The following is a 23,797-nucleotide window of genomic DNA, read 5'->3' as shown; positions in this document are numbered from 1 at the left end:
GCTCAGCAGGCCTAGAAATGTTATACGTAGATAGGAAAACACTTTGTAACCTAAATGCGGCATCCCCAAAGTCATGAAAGCATGCTTTTGGAATTCCATTTATAAGACCTCAAAAATGTTAACTACTGCTACCACACCAGACAGGGACTGTCATACAGAAGATGCTCATTACATGCTTAATAAATCAGTGAACCCATAAATGATACAGGAATAAAAGAAACAAATGATACCAAGGCTAGTAAGATTCACAGCACATATCTTTATTACTTGTTTGCAATGTTTCTTTCAACCACCAGAGGGCAGGAACTGCACACTGTTCTTTGGACTTCCTACAACTTAACATAAAGCATTTACTAGTAATAAAACAAAAATTCTCCACAAATGAGAGGAGAGAAAGGGAGGATGCTTGTTCATAAATTGTAAGAGATTAAGTCTTACTAAGATGCCCAAAAAAGCTTCCTGGAGTATAAGCTGAGTTAGAATATAGGATATCATATATTAATATCAATTAGTACTAATTCATGTATTTCATAATTCACTACTAACTCATTAAGGATATTCTGTAAGGGAATAAAGCAAAAAAGCACAGAGGCTGAAAACATCATGCCAATTTCAAGAAACACATGACCAGAGCGCTGGGAGTGTGGACTGGGATTCAAACTCAAGCTAAACTTCTTACTCTTGCTCCGTTTGTCCTACCTAATTAGAAATTAGCTGGGGTTTTTTGTTGGTTTTTTTTTTTCTTCCCCTGAAATGTCTGTTTCTACAGGAAACAGTAAATTTAGTATGTTAAATTCAGGCACATTCTCAAAGTAACCACGGGTAATTGTAACTCCACCTTTTTGCTCTGTATAACCAAAACAAGCTTGATTGTGTACCTAGCAGGAGCTACATCCAATGCAGGTACAGCACCCAGAAAGAAATAATCACCCTCTCTGTGGCCAGACTCATTAACTCATACCTATTAGGTTACCACAGATGTCACAATGCTCTCTGAAATCTTATTATCATAGCAAGTACTTTCCAACTGCCTTATTATTTTTAATGTTGCCTTGCAGCAAATCATTGTTATTGAATTGTATTTTAAAATATCCATCATTTTGTATTGAATTGGAAGCTTACTTCTAATAACAAAATCATTTTCACTTTTCTTCAAGTTACTTGTTAGCTAGGGTCAGGGATGACTTCATATTTGAATTTTATGAGGCCTTTGGTGAATTATGTTGCTTTTATGGTTTATGGTCTGATTCCTAGATCTAAGAATTATGGTTGGCAAGAATATTTATAAGCGGAGAGAGACAGATAATGAATAAAATGGAATCTCAACATTTCACAAAGGATATCCTTGCTGAAAGAAGCTGGAGGAGATAAATGGGTTAACTCTTGATTAATCCAAGAGGCATTAATAAAAATATCCCATCCACTCAACTGTAATAAATAACAAGATGTTAAATGTATGTAATAAAGATCAAATTGTCCCATGGATGACCATTAATTAGTTAATGATAACAATACTGGCTCTGGATTTATAGAGAAAATCTTGTTGGTACTAATGTTAAGCAGAATAAAGCTGAGGCATTTAATTTGGTTCAGTGGGCCTCTACAGATCTGTAAACCCCTGATCCTTTGCATACTTTAAAATACATAAGCACATAGGCATTCTTTAGGAGAATGAAATTCTTCTCTCACCCTAAAATGACAGAAAATCAAATTCAAAATAGCTTAAGCAAAGGAAGTGAATTCACTGATTCAAATAATTGAAAAATCCAGAAGTAGATCCAGTGACTCAACTCACGATAAAGGTGTGTATCTGTCTCAGCTCCTTCCCTCCCTCTTCACCCCCTCTCTGTCTCAGAGATACTCATCCCAGGAGGGCAGCTCTAGGCTTACACCTTTACAGCTTCAATCCAACAAAAGAGATTCTCTTCCTCCAGAGCTTAAGGAAAGTCCCAGGATCAAGTCACACTGGCCCAGTTACATCCTGTGCACACCCTTGAGGTCAGGTCTGCAACAAATACTTACCCCTAAGACCAGGCCTGACAGACAGGAAAGGAAGGAGTTACTATCCAAGGAAAATATGGATTAGATTCTCGGAAGGAAGGAAGGAAGGAAGGAAGGAAGGAAGGAAGGAAGGAAGGAAGGAAGGAAGGACGGACGAATGATGGGCAGGGAACAAAATAAATGTAAGTCATCTATGTATATCCACTTGCACAGAGGTCCCTGAATGCTTCTTCGAAGTTAAGAACCAGTATAAAAAAGGTTTAAGAAAGAAGGGGTACACCTCTAACATGTTACCGTAAACCGAACACAGCACCACATTGCTCATAATTAAGTAACGGATACCCTAATCAAATCTAGTGCCTCACTTGGCTTCCTCAATTTAGAAGCACTGCCATTTCCTTCCACTGACCCCATATTTATCTTTTCTTAAAGTGGCGTTCTGTCTTCTGACTTTGGCTTCCAGGATATACATGACTCAGGTTCCACGAACTCTCTTTTTCAGGCATTCATTCCCCAGCTTCCTCCCCTCTTTTTCTACCTCATTCTATCACTATTCCATCTTATCTGTCACTTTCCTTCAAACGAGTCTCAAGTATTCATCTCCAGACCAAGAAAACACTTCCACTCCCACATATCTAAAAACCAAATATATTACCTCAAAAGCCTAGGTGCCACACCCCAAATATTCAAAACAGACATCTTCTCTTCGACAAAACCAGCCCTTCTTCCCTCTCAGTTATCTATCTGAGAACTAACCTGATCACTTGTGCTTCGGGATTCAGCTCAGACCTTACATCTTCTATGAAGGCTTCCCTCCCCTCTCCAATCCAGGCTGGGCTAAGTGCCCACTGCCCACTGTCACAGTACTCACGCCATTTCAGTGATGCCTGGTTCACTTCCTGAGTTCTTACGCTAGACTACATACTCAGTAGCAAGGACACAGCTGAGTCTTACATCTGCATCCAATATGCTGAGCCAAGTGGCTGGCACATAGAAGGCTCCTAATGAATGTTTAATGGAAAAGGGAGGGGGGGAATTTAATTCTCATTAAAGATCTAGAAGTTTAAAATATTTACTACGTGCTAAAAAGGACTGTCAGGAAAAAAGATTTGTTTGATTTACCATATGAGCAGACTGTGTCTTGGTAAGTAAGGTCTAGCCAACAAGACTGCTACCAAAATTTGTAAAATAAAAGTCAGGGACCAGAATTAAAGTGAAAAATCACCACTCTCTTCTTTCCTTTTTTTAAAGCAAGCCCCGAGGTTAAAAAAAGAGGGAACAATGGTGGACATTAAACACTAGGAAACTCTTCTTTCTCTCCAATGGACTTTAATAACAACACCCGTCAATGGGCACCAGATGTGCTTGCTCTTGAGACCTTCAATCTGTCCTCTCAGGGATCAAGCGTCCTAGCCGCCATTCCCTGCTTGACACACCAAGAGATGGCTTTTTGAGACAGAGCTGACTGGAAACGACTCAATCCTTTTATCAAAAAGACTTTGCTTCTTGGGGATATTCCTCCTAACTTTAAAGAGTCTTTAATCCTTATGACCTGAATTTCAGTCTGAGAATTATTTACTGGTTTCTAGGACACTGACCACATTACTTAAGGTCTCAATTAAGAGATTAGCGATCTAATTAATCCGAATGTCTAAATTTCCACATCTTTAAAATGGGAATTAAAAAGCTGCCCCACACAGCTGTTAACGAGAGTACACGAAGGAGCAGGAAAAGCACCTGAGGCACAGGTGGGCTTGTAAGCGAGGTTATGACGACAGTGGTTACAGCTACTCCCTGTTGTTCATAAAGGCCACGAAGGTTTGCTGGCTTCCTGACCTGAGACGTCTTCCAGGTCACTTGATAGCAGCTGTCTTTAACCCGCTGCAGGCAGGTATTATTCAAACTCCTCTTGTTAATACATATATTTTAAAAGTATTTCATTCCTTCTCCTGATTCCTAAAGTTGTGTAAAATTTTACACATGCTCTCATCTCACACTTGCTGGTTCCCCCTTTGAATTTCCTTCAGTTCAATCAAGTTTTCATGACATACTGTCATTTTTTTAAAGACTTTAATAAGCAACAGCTGGTTCTCTGTTTCATTGCTATGCACAAACTTAATTTATAAACCTCAACATTATTCTCTCCTTAGTTTTCTCCTTGGATTATTCACATCGACACCACCTAGCTGCAGTCTGTATTGTTTTTAGTACCATTACCTATAACCTTGGAAAGCTTGTGCTACTCAACCTAGCCCCCGAGACAGCAATCACTGCAAATAAAAAAGTTACACATACCATATTTCTGATATTTTATTTATAGGTGTCAGATTGCAGTCATTTTCATTTATGTATTTGGGGTTTTGTCTGTTTGAAGACAAAATGCTTCTGATATTTTATTTCCTTTCCATACTTCTGAATGACTTTAGTGGAGATGCGAAGTGACACTGATTCACTACCACATGAGCACTGGAAATTTGGTGAGGAGGAGAGGAGAGTCTAGTCAATGCCACTTCATCATGCCATGAACAAATGGAGTACTAAAATTAGATTAAAAGCATATTCCAACTTCTATTATTAATTATGAGCAAAACCACAAAACACTTGGACATTTACTTTCTTAAAATTACTTTGTTACACAGAAATTTTGTCATTTAAGTTTCCAAATATAAAAACTTTGCAAGAAACTGAAGCTTTTCCTTTTGGGGAAAGATCAACCTATAAGAATAAACACAATCAAAACATTAAAAATGTCAAAACTATTTCTCTCACTGGCAATAACAACAGAAAGTAAGTAACAGCTTGCATGGGGAAAAACAAATCTGCTTCACAGTTCAAACTTCACAAATGTAAAGAAAAAGTGCCCTCATCTGGCCAAACAAAAAACTTAACATTCTAGACGTACATACTAAAACTCTTGCTCGAGCATAATTTTCAAGGCTTTAATTGGTATAGAAATAAATCTGAAGGTTTAAAAAAATAAGCAGCAAATCCAACAGTATAACCTTTTTTGCTGTCCTCTACAAATGTAACTATTTGCTATTTAACTATTTAACAATAAAATATAAAGCAAATTATACAATACATAGTCTCTTCCCAACCAGATATATTAGAAATATAGTAGGAAGAGCATACATTGCTACTGGTCCCCTTACTTGTAAACCATTAACTATAAAATGGCATAAATAACCACATAGCCTAATGACAAGGGTGATTTATGAATATCATATGCTATTATCTGGAAAAAATCTCTTGGTAAAACTTTCAAGAATTTTTCTTCCTGAGTACTTTTAAAAATGAATGTGCCATTTAAAATTAAATATTGGTAAATCACTTATATTCTCAGCTGACATCTCTGCCAAACAGACCCAGTAGAGCCCTGACTGGAAATACAATTTTCAGCAGTGCTGTGACACTAATATTACAATTGAAGTGCGAGGGATGAGTAATCCTACCATTAACAGTAATGATGATGAGGCAATACTAATATTAGAAATCACTCAAAAGTTCACTATTTGCCAGGCCCTGTAGGAGGTAGGCAGAATGCCCCCCGCCTCCCAGAAGTCCGTGTCCTAATCCCCAGAACCTGTGATTACGTTACCTTACTACCTCACACGGCAAAAGGGACTCTGCAGATGTGGTTGAAATGGGGGAGGTAAGGCAGACTGTTCTGCATTATCTGGGTGGCCTGATGTAATCGCAAGGGTCCTTATAAAAGTGGAAGAGGGAGGCAGGAGAGTCAGGGGGAGGTGTAACCATGGAAAAAGGGATGGTGATGCAACATTGCTGGCTTTAAAGATGGAGAAAGGAGATCATGAACCAAGAATATGAACAGCCTCTAGAAGCGCAAAAGCATGCAAATAGATTCTACCCTATGAGCCTCTGGAAAGGGACAGCCCTGCCAACACCTTAACTTTGGCCCAGTGAGTCCTGGGTCGGACGCTTGACCTACAGAACTGCCAGGTAACGAAACTGTGTCGTAAGCCACAAAGTTACGGTAACTTAACAGCTAATACATGGCGCTAAACTCAGTTACTCCTCATACAGCGAGACAGATACTACTGGACTTGGGCATACCCATCTGCCATCAGTGACACGCAAGGATGATGCCCACCTCTTAGATCACTGCCTTCAACCTGTAAACATGACACCATTGCTCTTTGGTACTGAAAGTGTTCCGTTCATTTCTCCTACCCTCGCACCCAATGAGATCTTCCAGTTACTGCTGTTTCAAACTACCCCATCATTCTCCTTGTTCAACCAATCTTTGGATCATTGTATCTTTTATGTATTTTCTACTTTCCACATCCACTGGGCCATGCTGAAGTAGGACAAATCACTTGAATAAAAACATTCTAACTCACTCCCTATTATCAGTTCCAGTCATGTAATGTCCCACTTGAAGGCTTTCAATAGCTTTCCAGTATATAATCAAGTAAAACCGAAGTTCTTTTAGGAGTCTGACTTCAGGAACCCTTTCGGGATTTCAAAAGGATCCCATCTTATCTTTCCATCTTCTTCTACTGCTTCCCACATACTATAAGATACATCCAAATATAGTCTGTAGGCCCATATTTTGGCTCTCACTTCCACATCCTTTGTTGTGTTGTGATGTTTATTTAGAATGTTTGTCTATAGCACACCAGCCACAAAGCCCTATAGCATTTTGCTTATACCACTCATTAGTCCCTACCTTGTCCAGCCCCATTTGGCTTCAGACACTAACAACCCAGTTAGGCTAAAGGAAGTGGTATACCCCTGTTATCTCTTAGGCTAGACATCCTGGGTCCTAATCCAAGCACCACCACTTTCTAGCTTTGTGACCTGGGCCATTTATTTCACGTCACTGGTCTAGGTTTCTTTACCTGAAAAATGTAAAAAATAATAGTACCCCCCTCATATGGTCATTTCAAGAATTGAATAGATAACTACCTGTAGCTGGCATATAGATGTTTAATTTTTACTACAGTTCCCCTAGAGAAGTACCTTCTTCCTTCAATCTTAGTCTACTTGGCTGGTATACACATGATGTATCTAATCGTCACCTTCCCTTCTCCCAGAAGGCTGGATCTTGTGATCTGCCCCACAGTGTCCAGCCTCTACTTCCACGAGACAGATCACAATTCCCAATCCCCAGTACTACAGTATGGAAATCAGCATGAATCAGTACCTCCTTTCACCACCTTTCCCCTTTTCCCTCTTGACCAATCCCCCATTCCCAGATCAGACACTTACCATATTTTCTTAAGCACAGGTTTACTCTATCAGTTTAGCTACTGTGACTTTAATAGCTGACTGCCCTAGCTCCGTAGATGAGTTAGTCCTTGCAGCACTGGCTTCTCCAGCAAACCTCTTTTCCTATTATTGCATCAATGAAAAAGGTCAACCTGCTGTTATTGTTGTTATTGGTATATGTCTTACTCACCTATACAATTAGAGGTTTCTTGAGAGCAAAGACTATGGAATAATAATCTTTGAATTTCCCAGACCTAAACACATTTTTATTTTTGATTAAGCTGACAGATGAAATGAGTCACATGTGACTCACAGTTGAGTACCAATCAGCAAAAATAGCTTTCTGTTTACCACCCATTCCCCAACCACTGGTACTAAAATACAAACACTCACAAATTTATCCTTGCCTAGAATTACGAGTTTTATTTTTTATTATTATTTAAAAGTTTAAAATGTTTTTATTTTAGAGAGAGAGAGAGCGAGAGAGCATGTGAACAGGGGAGAGGGGCAGAGGGGGAGTGAGAATCTCAAGCCCAATGCAAGGCTCAATCCCACGACCCTGGGATCATGACCTGAGCCGAAATCAAGGGTCAGACGCCTAACCAACTGAGCCACCCAAATGAGTTCTTAAGTGACTGATACCACTATAGTTTCCTCAGGTTTTCGTGACATATCTTTACATTACCTTACCTTAGTTATTTTAATGTACTAAAGTGTGTTCCATACAAAGCTTTTTGAAATTATTTAAAAATACTGTAATAATAATCAATATAGGCACATTAGTGCTTTTCAGTAACACTTATTATACTTAGTATACCATAAGCTTTCAGAGCCTATACTTCAATACTATGAAATTATGCTGCATTCAACAAGAGACTTCAAATATTTTTTAAAAATAACAGATACTGTTGTTCTGCTTCATTTATTCACATGCTTCTCCTTTAATCTGAGCTTAGTGCTAAATTTAACTTGCTTGATACTCTAAGTCAAGTTCAAGTGTAACTCATGCCAATATTGGTCTGTGGCTATTAAATATTCTATCATCCTTACAATAAAATAAAATAAAATCTCAAAAAAATATTCTATCATCTTCTATTTTCTTATGTTTACTTCAGGCCATCTCAAGTAAGTAACAAAATTTTCTTACAGGGAGGTGCTCATTTTAATCTGACATTTTCCAAAGTATTAAAGAAGTAAAATTGATCTGTTTCTTTTTACGGTTACTACAAGACACCTACAAGATTTAACTCTCTGCCTTTCCATGTGAAATATACAAAACTTTACAAAACAGTGTGGTTCAGAACCCTGACTGTACGCTATAAATCTGTGGAGATATTTAAAAATAGATCCCCCGGTCCCAAGCTAGCAGGCTCTGATTTGGTTAATCTCTGGTGAGCCCAAGTTTGAATGTTGTTGCTGATGATTTTAGAGGACCCACAGTGAATAAGAAGCACAGCCCAAGGAATCCTCCCTTCCCCAGGCTCCACGTTCAGCACTGAGCCAGATGCAGGACTTGATCCCACAATGCTTGGATCACAACCAGAGCCGAAATCAAGAGTCAGATGCTCCACTGACTGAGCCACCCAGGCACCCCACTAACATATTTTAAATCATCATTGTACTGCCTAGGTCTTTGAAAATATAATTGCAATAATCACTGTCAATTTTTTTCTCCCAAACGATCAGTCCTTATCTTGGTGATTTTCTAAAATAATCTTTCAGGTATAAATTTTTTTGTACATCAAAATAACAGAGTATATTCTAAATACCTTTAATCCTCAGTATCTGACCAAATCATTCCCTATCCGCTTGCTATCAATTTAAAGTTCACTTTCTGGATTAGTTTACAAAACAAATCCCCCTGTGTTTCATTATTATTTTTTGCATGTGGAGCACCCCAGATTTAATGCCTTAGCCCTGAGAATAACTCCCCCCTCTTGGGCTGATGGAGGAGTTTTCTGCTGGGCCCGCAAAACAGTCTTGAGAATGAAAATGCCCTTGATGACTGTCAAATGACCTAGTCTTTCAGAGTAAAATTTAAATCCCAATGGTGATTTAAAGTCTATATTCAGCTGTTAAGCTCTTTTGGACTCAAACAGCAGACACACATAATAAATCTCAGAGCTGACAGTTTGAGATTTGCTTACTACCTCTGGCATTTCTAAGCTCTAACAAAAAAAAAAAAAAAAAAAAAATTCATCGGCATAACTGCACTCTGATACAAAGCCTAAAACCAAGTATAACATCAACTAGATGGGGAAGAAGGAGGCTGAGAGACTTTTGCTTAAATACATGCCATGTTTTCATATAAATTTTTCAAGTACATTCTACCTCATTTGAATTATATTTTTCTGTATCTCCTGCAAAAAAAAAAAAAAAATATATATATATATATATATACACACACACACTATTTTTTTCCAAATAAGAGGCTGAATTTCAACACCCCTGAAATTAACTTGCCTGTTACTACTTCAACAGGCCCATCCCTCCCCCATACACCAGGGAAAAACCCATATCCTGAAAAATCTATATTTAACTAACCCTTCATTCATTTGCAATGCCAATTGTTTTCCAGATTCCCATCCAGTCTTTAGCAGATGCATAAAGTTATAAAATCGTGATCACAGTTGTGTATCAGAATTGTTTCTTCTGTTTCAATATAAATATTGTTAAGAAGAGGCCTTTAATAATAACGCAGGATATAAAAAAAAGAAAGGCATTCAAGAACAATTATACAAAACAGTCAATTTCATATCTTAAAAAATTTTATCCAAAAAACTGATTTCCCAGTGCCAAGGAATTAAATGTCTTCCTTTTAAAATGCAGTGTAATCATCAGAGTCCTAAAAATCTCTGAAGGAGGCAATATGTGCCTGTAATTAAAAATTTCCCTCCTCCTAAGTATTTGGTTTCTATTCCAAGTAAGATATGTAAGATATATGCAGATTTCTAGATTTCAACTAGATTAACATGTACCACCACCAATCACTATAAATAATTTTTCCTTTTTTAAAAAAGTCATTAATTTTAGCCCATTTTAGCCCATACCTCCTCCATAAAGATGAAGAAACTAACACCCAGTTGGGCAGATGCCATGTGATTCTGCAGTGCAAGGGAGGAGTTAGTTACCACCTTCTGCACTGGATGGGGCTACATCAACCCCAGATCCCTCTATCTCCCCAAAGAGAAGTGAGCAGTCTCCAAAAGCTACTGATTATTACCATACCACCTTTGTACAACATCATCACAATTTACTTCATTACATGGACTTTATAACTTCAATCATGAAAATTAAGAATAAAATTAACTACCCACTTGGAGAATGTGCTTAAGCATTCTACCACATGTCACACTTCACAGAAACCACACTGTCGCAGTCTGTTTCTCCAGGTCCGGATTTCCTTGTTTTTCTATAAATTGAGTATGCTGGCCTAGTGTTAAATAATCCCCAAATATGTTACTGTCTTCAACTAATGATGGGATCAGTTTGACGTTTCAGCTATTTCTGCTGCACTGACTTGGGAATAATGACTTCTGAACAAAATGTAACAACTGAAAATCGAACCAATTTCTGTTACACTTTTATAAATACCTGGTTTGCTAGCAGTGCTTCCTCAAGTCTCTTCATGTCACAGGCACATAAAGTAAATGATAATACTTGGGCAGCACACTGGAGGCTGCCAGAGGTGGATGTAGGGGAGTTCAATGGCTCCTGAAACCTCATCATGGCTGTGTGCCATAGCTGTGTGCCAGAGTAGGAGGTGATGACACAATCACAGACTCAACTGCTGTAATAAATGACATGCTCACTTTCAAACAGAGCCTGTATTTCCAGGGTTAACTCACAAAGCTATGCAATTACTCACACACAAACTGATCACCAGCACTGGCTAACTCACTGAAAATTAACAATGGCAGCAAAATATTCCAAGCACTGGAAAGAGAAATCAAGCATTCTCTTCCTGAGAAACATCATGGAGCTCTGAGTGTATTGATTAGCCAGAGTGGGAGATGAAGGGCCTGGGTACTGGGATTTCAAAACAAAGCTGATCTACAGGACAAGTGTCTAATTCCCCTCACCCATAGTTTCCTTTTCTATCAAATAGAGCCAGGATCATCTTCCTTATTGGGTTTCTCTGAGGATTAGAGATAAGAAACTTGGTTTCTACCAAGCATATCTGGTACTCAAAATACACTCAAAAAGCATTACTGTAGCCACTGGTACTATTTTGTGTGCTTTATCATTTACTTAACTATAACTTATGTATCTTTTTACAAGTACCTTCCCAGTATCTGTGTTCCATATTTTTAAAGGCCACATAATATTCTATCTTGTAATCTCATGGTTTAGTCAACACGAGTCAACTGCTGGAGATTTGTATTACAATCATTTTCTACTAATATGAAAACTTTTTATTTCCTTAGCATCTAGATCCAGAAATGGAACTACAGAGTCAAAGAATATGATTATCTTTATGGCTTTTGGTAAACATATTTCTTAGAGATCTATCTTCCTAAATGAAGACTTGGGTGTAGAGTTTGAGTTGGGTTGAATCTGATTGATTTTGAAAATCTGCTAGTTCTAGCTCAATCACTTTAACTAAATCTTAGAACTAACCATGCTTTTTTAAAAGAGAAATTAAATTATAAAGAAATCAAGAGCAAGCTTTTCAAAATTATTTAAAAATAAGAGACGATTTCCTCAGTTACAAAGCAAAATCATTTTAACAATGAACACACTTACTGTTTTAAAACTTTTAAACAAAAACAACATATATACAACATAGACTGCGTATATACCTTTCTTCACAAAATACAGACAGATTTAAAGTGAAAATGAAAGCCTCCTCTGCTCCATCCTTGATATTTCTTACCAAAACTCAATAAAATCCAAGTCATTAACATTTTCATTTGTATCCTACTAGAATCTCTACACAGAAAAAGCTTAAATATGTAGATCTTTATTAGTACAAAACTGTAAAACTTGATTTTTTTCCCTCTTAGTAAACCTTGATTTCAACACATTCAGATCTACTGCTACATATATTTTTTATTGCTCTATAATTTAGATAACTAGTTCATTATTAAATGATACTTGAGCGATTATCAGTTTTCACTGGGTTTTTTATGTGTGCATATAAAACAAAACTTCAGCAAGTTGTACATACATCACTATAATATAGATGAAAATTCAACCTCATATTAATTAATACTATGATATTTGTAGGACAAGGTTGCAGTTATAGACCTGATGAGACAAAAGGGTATGAGCATTTTATATTTCACTATTTTCACCATGTTACATTCTTATCAGTAGTAAAAGAGAGTGACTATTTCCCTCTACCTTCACTAATGGGAGGTATTACCACACTTGAAACTTTGCCAAGCCCCTAAGCAAATAAGAGATCTCATTCTAGCTGGCTTTTTTGCTTTTAAGTGTCTTTCTGTATTTCCTTTAGTGTGAGCTGACTTTCCTTGTTCCCATCTTTTATTCATTTTCTACTAGCTTGCTCATTATTTTCTTCCTGGGAATCGTATGTTTTTATTTAATTAACTTAGTTAAAATTTTTGAGTTTCATTCATATTTGATCTAAAATGTTAACTTGAGGGGCACCTGGGTGGCTCAGTTGGTTAAGCGTCTGACTCTTGATTTTTGGCTCAGGTCACGATCTCAAGGTTTGTGGGTTTGAGCCCTACCTCAGGCTCTGCCCTTCCAGCACAGAGCCTGCTTGGGATTCTGTCTCCCCCTTTCCCTACCTCTTCCTCTCCCCCACTCGCTCTCTGTCTCTCTCTCTCAAAATAAACATTTTTTTAAAAATAAAGTTTCACTTAAAAAAAAATAATGATACAATGTAACCTTAAAAGCAATTAGGGAGTTTGACATTGACCTCAATATACTCTGTGTCTATAATCCTGGCACATCTTTTCCATTATTCTTTAATTTTTTTCACACCCTTTGCTTTTATGTTTTTCCTTAAATTTTTAAATTTGAGGATAGTTGACATGATGTTACATTAGTTTCAGGTGTACAACACAGGGATTCAACATCTCTATACATTATGATATGCTCACCTCAAGTGTAGCTACCATCTGTAAACATATAACACTATTAAAATATCATTGACTATAGGGCATCAAATATTTTAAAATATTTCTAATATTCAACATTATGCAATAAAAGTTACAAAAATAAATCTGAAACCTGGCTGTAGTTTCCTTGTTATCTGAATCACTTATGAATACTTTCTTGTCCAGTGGAGATGAATGCATGTATATGTTTTTATATTAAGCATAAATCTATTGTAAACATCAATAGATATGGAAGGAGCAAACAAGAATATAGCATCATGCAGGTAAAAGGTTAAGAGGCCAGGGTCATCTAATTCTGGTCTCAACTCTGCCACAATAAGCTGAATGATCCATCAAAATATTAGCCCTTCAATCGATAAAATGAAAAAGTTGGGCAAAATGATCCCTAAGATTGCTTCCTGGCATAAATCCTATGAGTCTAAGAGGTTTCAACATTTTTCTTAGCACTTTGAAGAACTTACAGTAGGACGTAATGAAATAACTTGATTATTATACTGTAAAAATATAAATGATAAATATAATCAAAAAGTCTATTTTTTAAAAATAAGACTAAACAATAATATAACAAGATTATCAACATGGTAATATCCAGGTTTCTGAAGACATTTGATTTTCTAAGTCCTCAATATAGGAATAAAATATAAACCTACTTAAGGGCCCACTGCTATTAAAAGCTTCTTTTTGTTGGAATAATATCATGCCACTTATTGGCATTTATGCTATATTAATTTTTCAACTCTTGCTTTATTTGATTATTTTTTAAATGTTTTATTTATTTTTGAGAGCAAGAGAGACAGAGCATGAGCAGGGGAGGGGCAGAGAGAGAGGGAGACACAGAATCCGAAGCAGACTCCAGGCTCTGAGCTGTCAGCATAGAGTCTGACATGGGGCTCGAACTCATGGACTGCAAGATCGTGGCCTGAACTGAAGTCAGATGCTTAACTGACTGAGCCACCCAAGGGGCCCCTATTTATTTTTTAAAGTTTATTTATTTTGAGAGAGGGAGGGAAGAGGAGAGAAAGAAAGAGAAAGAGAGAGAACCAGTGGAGGAGGGGCAAAGAAAGAGATGGGGACAGAGGATTCAAAGCAGGCTCATGCTGACAGCAGTGAGCCCAATGCAGGCTCAAACTCACAAACTGTGAGATCATGATCTGGGACGAAGTAAGTCGCTTAATCGACTGAGCCACACAGGTTTCCCTCAACTCTTGCTTTAAATGAGATATATCTGTAAATCAAATTAGACTTGTATTCAAGTTTACATCCCTGAGCTCCCACCCATAAAGTCAGCTGAGATTTCTGATCAAGCCTTCGTGTTTATATTCAAGAAATTATAAAACCAAGTCACCTTTCTGCCATTTGAAGAATTATTTCAGGGCCATGATGCCTACGCTTATTCATTTTATACTTTTAAAAACCGTGTTTAAGAAAAAACTGTCTCAAACACAAATTTTATGTAGGCGAAAAATCATTGCTATAGCAACAGTAGCTTTAGTTTATGAGAACTGAAAGGTGAAAAATTCACATTTCCAACACTTAAAACTTAACTATTTGATTTTTGATGGCTGATGGCACAGGGTGGTAGCTCCTGACCTTTCAGCACTACTATCATTAACTGGATCCCAATGAGACTTGGCCAAACTCAAAGCCTTAAAAGATAAAACACAATGCTTTCTTTAATGATAAGATTAATTAATATAATTCAAACATTTATTATTTAGACCATCCCCCAGGCTGTTCTGCTCTTCTGTCTCCCTGTGTTCCAGGGAACCAAAGGAGTTACTGGGACAGTAACAGCCTCAAATGGTGAGTGATTTGCATATCTCTGAGGTCTTCCAGCTAAAAGAACAACAACAACAACAACAACAAAAAACACCACTAGCATCATGCCATTGCACTGGTCCCAGCTAGAACTGGCATCTCCAAACTTAACTGTGGCTGGTTCCAAGTATGCAACATGATCATTTCCTTACTATTCTGATGGGCACAGGTTAAAAACTAGCAACAAAAAGAAACTAAAACAGTATTTTTCCATAAACAGATGGCAAAATTTGTGAGTATATGTATACAAGAAAAGGAAATGAGGATCAATTTTGAAATACTTTTTCCCATTCTAATGCCTAGCTGCAAAACATACCCCTGGCACAAGGGGAATGATCACCACTAATAACTTAACCCAACAGCACATGACCCACTGAATATGGTAGAGTTATACAATGTTCATATAAGTCTGTAATAATATATTCCTGATTCCGCGCTTTACCAGCTATGTGACTATGGCCAATTTATCTAAGCCTCAGGTCTCTCATCTGAAAATGTTTTTTTTTTTAATTTTCTTTTTTTAACCTTTATTTTTGAGACAGACAGATCATGAGCAGGAGAGGGGCAGAGAGAGAGGGAGACACAGAATCCGAAGCAGGCTCCAGGCTCCGAGCTGTAAGCACAGAGCCTGACACGGGGCTCGAACCCACAAACTGTGAGATCATGACCTGAGCCAAAGTCGGATGCTTAATCGACTAAGCCACCCAGGTGCCCTTGAAAATATGCTATCTTATAGTTTGTTACACAGATCAAATAAGTTAATATATGTAAAGCATGGAGAACTGTCAGTGGCACATGGTTAAACACTTAATAAAGGGAATAGTTACCTTCATTGTTCAGTTTTGAGTCATTCTAATAGGGATGCAGTGGTACCTAACTGTGGTTTTAATTTGCACCTCTCTCAAGACTATTGATGACTATTGAGTATCTTTTCATGTATTTATTTATTTTTTAATGTTTTATTTATTTTTGAGACAGAGCATGAACGGGGGAGGGTCAGAGAGAGAAGGAGACACAGAATCTGAAGCAGGCTCCAGGCTCTGAGCTGTCAGCACAGAGCCTGATGCAGGGTTCGAACTCACGGACCCTGAGATCATGACCTGAGCCCAAGTCGGACGCTTAACCGGTTAGACTGAGCCACCCAGGCGCCCCTTCATGTAATTATTTTTAATCTGCATATCTTCTCTCTTGATGAAGTGACTTTTCAAATCTTCAGCCCACTGGATGGTTTGTCTTCATATTGTTGAGTTTCAAGAGTACTTTATGTTATTTGGATATAATTTATTTGTCAGATAAATGATTTGCAAATATTTTCTCCTATTCAGTTGCTTTTCTTTCTGTAACAGTTTTTCACACAGCAAAAAGTTTTTAACTTGCATCAAGTTGAATTTATTACTTTTTTTTCTTTTTGCAGATTATGCTTTTGGTGTCATCTCTAAGAAATTTCTGCCTAACTCAAGATCACAAAGAGTATCTCCTATGTTTCCTTCTAGAAGATTTATAGCTTTAAATTTAGGTGTATGATCCATTTTGAGTTTTTGTTTTTGTTTTCTTAAAGTAAGCTCCACAGCAACGCAGGGCTTGAACTCATAACCCCAAGATCAAGAGCTGCATGTTCCACTGAGTGAGCCACCAAGGTGCCCCTTTAGTAGATCCTTTTGTTGTTGTTGTTGTTTTTAAGATTTTTTTTTTTTTTAAAGTAATCTCTATACCCAATTTGGGGCTCAAACTCGCAACCCAAAGATCAAGATTGCATGCTCTGCCGACTGAACCAGTCAGGTGCCCTGAGTTTTGAGTTTTATGTAAAGTACAAAATGGGCCAAAGTTCTCTCTTTCTTCCATGGGAATGTCCAACTGTCCCAGAAGTATTTGTAAAAAAGACTAACCCTCTCTCCATTTCAATACCTTTTCACCTATGTGCTGAAAACAATGACCTACCGTGTATGGTATGGGCCTATTTCTAGATTCTGTTTTGTCACAATCCCCATCCTCCCCAACCCCAGCCCGACTATCCTTTCTCTGATGCCACAACGTCTTGATTACTGTGGCTTTCGGTGAACCTTCAAATCAGGCAGTATGAGCGTTCCTACTTTGTTCTTCTTTTTAAAATACTCTGGCTACTCTGTAAATAAACATATAAATATAAATTCACATAAATTTTAGAAGAGCTAACCAGGCCTTCTTAAGCAGGGCAAATTTATACTTATAAGCAGCTATTCTTACAGGGTGTTGTTGGAACTCATAGCTAATACAGTGTCTCTTCATCATTACATTAAAAGAAATGCTAAAATCTTCCCAGAGGTAGATGAAGGAGCTGATGATCTCCATGTTTCCCAAATTGTGACAGAATTTAAATACTCATTCCCTAAACTGATTTCTTCTTAATCTCAGTCTTTTCAGAGATAATGATGTCACAGGCCTCAGCTATAAGTAAAGCTGTTTTTCTGCGGCATGTCCCCCATAAGTCAAGCCAGGCTGATTGGGGGTTCTCTCTGGCGTGGGGGAAGGGAAAGGCTAGGAAAAATATCTCTATCTCTATTCTAGTTGCTAGTCTCATTTTACGTCTCAAATTGCCGAAAAATTTTCACTTGATTAAGATTTTATGAGCTTCTTGCAACTGCCTTGTTAGCCAAAAGCCAAAGACATCCATCAGAAAGCAACAATAGTAACAGACCCCTAACTATGTAAACAAGGGTTTTACAACTGTGGTTTTGTAAAGTGTATGGGCTGGGCACAGTCATCCTCCCCAGTAATTCAACTACCTTCCCTGCTCATTTTAAACTGTAGTATGTAAGGAAAGACAACCAAGTTTACAAACATTATGTAGACTCTAGAAAGAAGGGATGATAAATTACTTATAAAATCATTACAGGGAGATTTTAATTATATTTTGTGCAGAAAGTTACTGATCTGCATTAACTGGGTTTAAAAGCCCAACAACAAAACCCTATAGACAATCAGAGCCACAGATGTTGCCCCTTCCCTTTAGTTTGTTTACTGGAGGAAAAGGCTGTGTAAACACACACAACTGAAAATCAAAAAAACACAAAAGAAAACCATTAAATTACTCATTTAGTAGCTTTAAGGCCAAGTTTTAAATTAACCCCTATAAATACAAAATATGCCACCTCTGCTGGTCAGAATGGCTAGCCATCTTCCCATATTCCACTTCAGAGGTTAAGAACAAACCTTAACAGTGATAATTCAATTTCTGGCCTGATGTTCCCACAATTTAATTAAGCTAAAGCCAACGACAAAGGGAAAAATGCTGTCATTAGAATCTTCCAATTTGCTACCTGACAAGTCTCTTTCATACAAGTAAAAGGGAGGGTTTTTTTGGTTTTTTAAAAATTATTTATTTTGAGAGAGCGGGGGAAGGGCAGAGAGAGAGAGAGAGAGAGAGAGAGAGAGAGAGAGAGAGCGCAAGAGAGAATCCCAAGCAGGCTCCATACTCAGCACAGAGCCTGATGCGGAGCTCGATCCCACGACCATGAGATCACGACCTGAGCTAAAAACAAGAATCTGATGCTTAACGGACTGAGTTATCCAGGTGCCTCTAAAAGTTTTTATGTCACTCATTCCTAAGCTTTCAACTCTTATTATTTAGAAACAAAATACTTACAGAAACTTCAATACCCAAGTAGAGGTATAGTACTGGGTTTATTTTTTTAATTTAAGGAAGAAAAAAAGAAACATTCCGGATTAGCCAGACACAAAAGAGGGTTTTTTTTGATCACAGAGCAAAGATCGCACACTTCACTTTTAACAATAAATGAAAAGAGGCAAGAGCGGGAGTTCACAACACTGAGAGCAGGGTTTCTATTTGATCTTATTTCATAGTATTTTAATGCAGACTTGATACATAGGCTACACTCTAAAATGGTTCACTCAGGACTAGAGGTTGCTAGGGAGCTCTACAACAGACAGAACACACATAATTATAAATTCCTTTACATATTCCTTTTTCTTTACGTATAATGCTTAATATTCATTTCTTACCTCACACCACTGAGTGAGGAATGAGAAGATTATAACAGAAACAATTTACAAAAAGGAGCAGACTTTTGTGGGGAATGCTGAAAATGGCATATGCTATCCATGTGCAGGGACAAAGGGTAAATGGAAAATCTCCACCTTCCTCTTAATTTTGCTGTGAACCTAACATTGTTCTAAAAAATAGTCTTTTAAATAAGAGGGGGGAGAAAGTTACACAACAGAAGAAAAAGACGTACAAGTTATCAGTAATGGCCCAGAAAGATGCTCAGTCCAAGCTTTGTCTAAAAGACTGAACCCCAGTGAAATCTTGACCCAATTTTTACCCAGGCTCTTTCTCAGGAGCCACTGGTGTCCCTGCAGGATGCAGAAGACAAGGTCTGGAAATACCTGAATTGTATCAACACTTATAATCACCAACAAACTCATTAATGAGTTCTTCAAATTACATCCTTCTTGTATTTACACATTTTGTTTCACACTTTAATGTTTATGAAATTGGGTTCGTCTTAGATTCAATGTGTGCATTTTATGTCCTAGTTTATCTGTTTGTTTTTCCCAACAAAAGTCTATATTCAAACCACTGGCACATCTTTCAAAGAGTCTCAGAAGACAATATGAAACTCAAGTCTACCACTGCTGGTCAGAGAAAGCCACGCAGCACTGACATACACATCATTGCTACCTGAATGGGTAAAGGCCAGAAAACGCTGGAGGCCCTCCCAGGACCGGGCAGAGAGGGAAGGCTCCGATTCCCTTCAATGTAATATCAGCAGAAACCAAGCAGGGAAGTGACACTAACTTCATTCATCTGTGGTGGCTTTAGTTTACAACCATCCTTTTTTTTTTTTTTTTTTTTATACTTGATAATCTTTAAATAGATCTTTACTGAGGTCCAAAGATAAAACAAAATTGATTTAAGTCAGCCTCCTGGGTCTAAACTAGCTGTACAACATTAGCAAAGCTGCTAAACCATTACTGATAATTCTTCTTTAAGGGTAAAAACAAGAGAAAGATGACATATGCTTTCTACGACTACTACCACAATAAAATAAATCAAACCATTTGTTTTATCTTTGATAAACTAATTAAAAAATAATGACTGCACCTTATTGTTCACATATCTACTATGTGCCAGGAACTCAATCAAAGTATATTACTTTAATCCTCTACGGCAGCTGTTAATCTCACATTACAGAAAAAGAAACAAGAAACTCAAAGAAGTTATATGGTTAGAATCAGGTCTGGGATTCAAAGTCAAGACTGGTTGATTTCAAAGATCTCTCTGCTTCACCAAGTTGCCTCAGAATACTAACTTAGTACTTTACCATCATTCATTTACCTTTAACTGAGTTTCTGTTTAGAACACATTCTTATAAGAAATCTCAATATTTGGTATTAGCCACTACTAATATATTCTTTCCCTCATTCAAAGAGCTCTTTCTTACTGATGTTACCTGTAATACAGCATTATGAAAATCAGAATGTGTCCATATGTATGGGCTTGCAGGTGTGTGTATGGGGGAAGGAGAATGCATAGGGAGATGAAGAATTTTTGGTAAATTTAATATTCAAATAACAGAAAAGATACTGGTATCAAATTTTTATTTCTCCCACCCAAAAGAAACTGTTTTGCAGCTATTTCTCTGTAAATCACTGCAATAAACTGCCTTCAACTCAGAGTCTTGTGGTTTCTACAAATGTACTTGCCACAATTGATTTGTTTCATCTATGGCATAAATAAGGTATAACTAACTCACTTTGGCTGTACAAACTCTGAATTTTATTTTGTATTAGAATAGCCCATTTACACATAAAAGAGAATATTTTTTTCCCCACCAACAGAATCCAAATACAGGATTTTAATGAAAAGTTAAGTCTCAAAAAACTTTACATCAGCCAAGGAGAATAATGAAGAAAAATGGCAGCCAGGAGATGGTTCCTTCTGTTCATCTAAAACAGCTTATATCCTGAAACCAATCTAAAGGTTGTCTCTATTCAAAACACACAGCTTTAATGGATTGACACCGTAGTTCAAAGTAATCAAGAACTCCTTCAGTGGTTGGGTGGGGTGGAGACAAATTGAAACTTTCAACTAGAAAGAACTAGTATGAAGCAGTAGTCTCTCCATTGAAACTGTACAGTAGCCAGTTTTACACTAGAATAGTAACACAGCCTGCAGTGAAATACAGAATTAATAATGACCACAAAGAACCCATGCTACCATGGATGCTTACAGTAGATTGACAACTAGGAAAATCTCCAGCCATCCAAAGACAGAAAAGAGCCATTTCAAGAATTGTGTCATTTTCCCCAACAGTACTTAGCTTCCCTCCATAGGGAAGTTGACCCAGGAGATGAGAGTTTTTCTGGGGGTTTGCAACAAAATGTAAAAAAAAAAAAAAAAAAAGAAAGAAAGAAAATGAGGAAATCAAGCTCTGTGGAGTTGAGAAGATCAAAGGAACATGTAGTAGACATTACTTGGGGAGGCTCACCATCTCATGATTCTCCTGACACTTAGAGGAGCCCCCTCAAATATGTCTGTGCTTATTAAGCTGAAGCATGAGAAACTGCTTTTTCTTGAGGCAAAAACCGTCCAATTAGCAAATTAATATGGCTCAGTCTACTACAGATGGCTCTATCCTCCCATCCATCAAGCAAATCAGATTCTCTCTCTTGGGAATTTGACACTTGAGTGACAATATGGTCACAGCTGTGTCACCCTGATGAAAGCACTCTAGGGAAGGTTCAGAAGCTCCCAGTGCTCAAGGCACTAGATTCTTGCTCTGTGCAAAATTTAGCCATGCTGCAGTTCCTTCAAGATTGCAAGCTCCCCAAGAATTCTTTCAATAACGAATTTTAGCAAATAACTTCTTTTGATGAAGTGTGACTTAATTTTTATCTTTGCAACCAAAGGAATCTTAACAAACACTGTGAGCCTAGGAGGTCGGACAGGTGGTTCCACCAGATCCTTGAATTACCAGTCCAACACCCAACTTTCTTTTCTGTTGTTCACAAAACCTGAGCATGATTGCTGATTAAGCAAAGTATATCAAGCAAGGAAGAAAGGTTTCCCTTTTCTTTTTTTATTTTCAGAAGCCTTATAATTGCTGCAAATATACAGACTTGCTCAAGGCATATTCTGTAAACTGAGAGAGAAAATTATATTAATAAGGGGCGCCTGGGTGGCTTGGTTGGTTAAGCATCCAACTTCATCTCAGGTCATGATCTCACAGTCCGTGAGTTCGAGCCCCGCGTCGGGCTCTGGGCTGACAGCTCAGAGCCTGGAGCCTATTTCAGATTCTGTGTCTCCTTCTCTCTCTGCCCCTCCCCTGTTCATGCTCTCTCTCTGTCTCAAAAATAAATAAACGTTAACAAAAAATTAAAAAAAGAAAAACAGTACCTGAAGTTATCACAATCTTAATTCCCACTAAAAAGAATCGATTTCAGCCTCAATGGGCACTCAGCTGGGCAGGTATACTGCCCCTCCCCTGTGAGGCGTATGAGAAGGCACAAAAAGCACAGGAAATAGAGTCAAATGGAGCCTCATGGAAATTAGATGGTAAACCTATAACTGGTCACCAGCTAGGAATATGGAGAGGATTTTCCAAATATAAGAGCCTATCACATCCTCTGAGCCAATAAAAAGGACTTACTTCACCTTCTCCATGATATAACTGCTAATGCTTAGTGATGCTGCCTTGTTTAAAGCAATGTGGCTTTCTCTGCTTCAAATGGCCCAGAGAACTAATACTTTCTACCTTGCTCCATTGTAATCACTAATTATTAAGGATATTTTAAAACACTTGGTAAGAGTTTTATATATATTCACATAATCCTATATACTAAACAACAACAGAAAATTAATGCTATTGGGACAACTAACCAACATTTGACAACAAAAAAAAGTTCTACATCCAAAACCATTTCTCAATGGACTAGAAATGTAAATATGAAGAATAAAAACATGAACATATAATACAGCTATTTTTATAATCTAAAGGTTAACTGCATGTATGATACCAAATGCAGAAATCAAAAAAGGAAAAGGCTGATCAGTTTCACTACAACAAAACAAAAATGTCTCTGAAAATTAAAAAATGTCAAAATACAAATGAAAAACTTATTCAAAAATAGTAAGAAAATGATTAGTATGCCAAACAAAAATGGACACTGAAGGCAATTAACCTGGAGACCAGTATACGAATGTGTATCAAAACTTTAAAAGGGGTGCTTGGGTGGCTTAGCTGGTTGAGTGCCCTACTCTGGATTTCAGCTCACGTAATGACTGTGCAGTTGATGGGTCCCAGCCCCACGTCAGGCTCTGCACTGACAGTGTGGACCCTGCTTGGGATTCTCTCTCTCTCCCTCTCTCCCACTCTCAAAATAAATAACTTAAAAAAAAATAATAAGCCTTAAAAACAGGCTTGCTTTTTGACCCATCAAATTCTACTTTTAATAATATACCTTACAAAAACAATTTTCTTATCAAGTATATTCACTTTTGCATTGTTAACAGCCAAAAAAACTAAAACGAACAAAACTACCATTAGCATGTTAAATTATAATTCATTCCATCTGTTCCATCAAGTAATGTACTGCCATTAGAAAACAGAAAGAGATCCATCCATATTCACTGACATGAAAAGATACATGAAAAG

The 23,797-nt window shown here is 37.4% G+C and overlaps 1 protein-coding gene across 7 annotated transcripts in view; it reads right to left on the bottom strand.

Annotated features, from left to right (window-relative positions):
* PLEKHA5 (pleckstrin homology domain containing A5) overlaps positions 1–23,797 on the bottom strand; it is a 240,809-nt gene that overhangs the window by 173,088 nt on the left and 43,924 nt on the right. For 2 of the 7 annotated variants that reach the window (XM_042945929.1, XM_042945930.1), the window contains exon 1: positions 10,828–11,113. The exons of the other annotated variants lie outside the window; for them this stretch is intronic. The gene's annotated coding sequence lies outside the window, so the exon portion shown is untranslated. Of the gene's footprint in view, positions 1–10,827; positions 11,114–23,797 lie in introns of those variants that run through there. 7 annotated transcript variants of the gene reach the window in all.

This window comes from Panthera leo, chromosome B4 (assembly GCF_018350215.1).
Source record: "Panthera leo isolate Ple1 chromosome B4, P.leo_Ple1_pat1.1, whole genome shotgun sequence".
NCBI lineage: Eukaryota > Metazoa > Chordata > Mammalia > Carnivora > Felidae > Panthera > Panthera leo.
This window is presented reverse-complemented; position numbering and strand designations above follow the sequence as displayed.